We start from the raw sequence: 2505 nt of genomic DNA, 5'->3' as shown, positions 1-2505 counted from the left end.
ACTCTTTCTTGGGTTTTGGGCTGATGGGCCGTCACTGCTATTGGGCTCGCAATTATTGTTTAGTTGTTTAGTTCGTATCCCATCAGTCCCCACTGCATGTTTACCTTCTGTCTAGCTAATTTAGGTAGTCGTTTACTAGGTCGAGGAAGTTTGTTTGAGGTATTGAAGTTAAGATGATGTTCTATGTTTACCTGCTGATTTCTGTTTCCTAGGTCTAATGTTAAATTTTATTCTTAAGTCTAGTAATAGCTTTTTTCAACCCAAAATTGCGTGGCAGCAGCCAACCTCTTTTCTTTTTTTCTCTTTTTTCCATAATCTTTTAAATGCCTTCTTACGCATCCATCTTCGTGGGATCGATCCCTACTTCCCTATACTAATTCATAGTATAGCGGGTTGAGGGTTTTGAACGCGTAATTTGTGTGTCCGACGACCGAGACTTTCAGGATCCTCTAAGTTCCTAGACCTTGTGATCTAGCGGATTCTCTGGGTTTGCGAAGCTTGACCTAGCACAAAAGCACACACAGTAGTCCTACCGAACTTCAAATAATATATAGAAACAAACATTATTTATCAATTAGAATAAGATATACTCTCTCTATTTCATAAAAATATGGCCAATGGAATGACACGAGACTTTAGGAGGTTTGTTTTGTGTTAAGTGTAGAGAAACATATGATTTTTATATTAATGTGAGAGATAATTTTTTTCAAAAATAAAAATGTGACATCTTTTGTGGGACAAACTAAAACGGAAGTGACATTTTTTTGGGACGGAGGTAGTATCACAAATTATACAAAATAAATATTTATACTTTCTACATCTCATAAAAATATGTGCACTTTCCATTTTAGTCTGTCCTATTTATCCCAATGTATTACTCATATACATCAAATTATTTACAACATATACCACAATTACTAATAGTAATATTGGTCCATTATTATATAGCACTATTTAACTACCTTCCCTCCTCTTTTTTAGTACTTTAGTAATTTTATTTTAATTCTCATAAAGTATTATATATTCATATTTATATGGGAGGGATGGAGTATAAAATAAAATGAATGTTAATTGACTTTTTAACTAAATAATAGATAAAGATTAATTAAACTTAAACTAAATTCTACAACTACTTAATCTTGAATAAATACTTAAATATAAACCTAAATTCGTGTATTGTTAATATAATTAATCAATATTACTAAACATAATCAAATACTCCCTCCGTTCCATGTTACTTAAGGCATTTATTTTCGGCACGGGATTTAAGAAAGTTGTGTTTAGTGAGTTAAATAAAGTGACGGAGAGAATAAAGTAAGAGAAAAAATAAGTAGGTAATAAAGTAAGTGTGATTAGATGTTTTGTTTTTAGTAAAAAAAATGACTCAAGTAACTTGGTACAACCCAAAAAGGAATACGACTCAAATAACTAGGGACTGAGGGAGTATAAAGCAGCTATTAAATACCTTAATTTTTTACTAATTATTTAGATGGTCATAATTAAATACTCCCTCCGTCCCGCACTACTCGCACCTTTCCTTTTGGACACGAAGATTAAGGAATGAGTGATAGACAAAGTCAACAATTACGGCTGTAGGTATAAATTGTTACTAAAAATGGAAAGAGTGCAAATAACTTGGGACGTCCAAAAAGGAAATAAGTGCAAATAGTGCGGGACGGAGGGAGTACTGTAATTGAAGCCCACAATTATCAAGCCCATATAGATACACCTCAATAACCTAATTCAATAGCCTCCATCGTCTTCTTCATATTTAACTGCCGCCACTGTGCTCATCGTCGTGCTGAATTCCTGCTTCCCGCCGCCTCACCCGCTAGTTCCCTCATTTCCCGACGCCGGCGCTTCTCTCTTTTCCCTCATTTCCTTCTCTCTCACGCCTCACCTACCGCGCCGCGTCGCCCCTCTTTCCTCAACCGCCGCGTCGCCCCACCTGCACAGCTGCGTTGCCGGCGCTTCTCTCATTCTCTTTCCCTACTTCTCTGGCGATAAAGATCAGATATTTGGATGTATTTTCTCCATTTTCGTTGTAAGGTTCTAGAAATGGATAGATCTAAAGAATCCACCTTTATCCCGTTGAGTTCACCGGAGTATCGCTGGATTACGGCCAAAATCACCCCACGAGCCTGCAAGAAGAATATGTTCACATTAGTTTTCAAATAGTCACAAATGTAGCCTCAATAATGTTGTACATTACTTATTTATAAATATTTCAATCTTCTTTGAGAAGGCTCTACATTGATCATTTTTAAAAAATATATAATGCCATCATATGTTAAAAAAGAAAAATTAATTACACAGTTAGCTTCACATTTTCCTCCAAAAAGGATAAAATTGTCTTTTCACCAAACTACATTTTACCAACAATATTGCATATTAGAACTTTTCTTTGGAACTAGGCTATCAAAAGCTTTATGCATAACATTTTCAAATATCCAAATAACATTTTCAAATATCCAAAGAAGCCTAGTTTACAATCCAACACTAGAT

General features: G+C 35.0%; 1 long non-coding RNA gene across 1 annotated transcript; it reads right to left on the bottom strand.

The window, feature by feature from the left end:
* Nucleotides 1–1597: 1597 nt before the first annotated feature.
* On the bottom strand, nt 1598–2264 carry LOC121771144. Its single transcript, XR_006043945.1, has 2 exons — nt 2082–2264; nt 1598–1997 (listed from the first exon to the last, which is right to left on the bottom strand). It is a non-coding gene; the product is annotated as an uncharacterized LOC121771144 (long non-coding RNA).
* Nucleotides 2265–2505: the final 241 nt, after the last annotated feature.

The sequence above is a fragment of the Salvia splendens genome, chromosome 16 (genome assembly GCF_004379255.2).
Source record: "Salvia splendens isolate huo1 chromosome 16, SspV2, whole genome shotgun sequence".
Lineage (NCBI taxonomy): Eukaryota > Viridiplantae > Streptophyta > Magnoliopsida > Lamiales > Lamiaceae > Salvia > Salvia splendens.
This window is presented reverse-complemented; position numbering and strand designations above follow the sequence as displayed.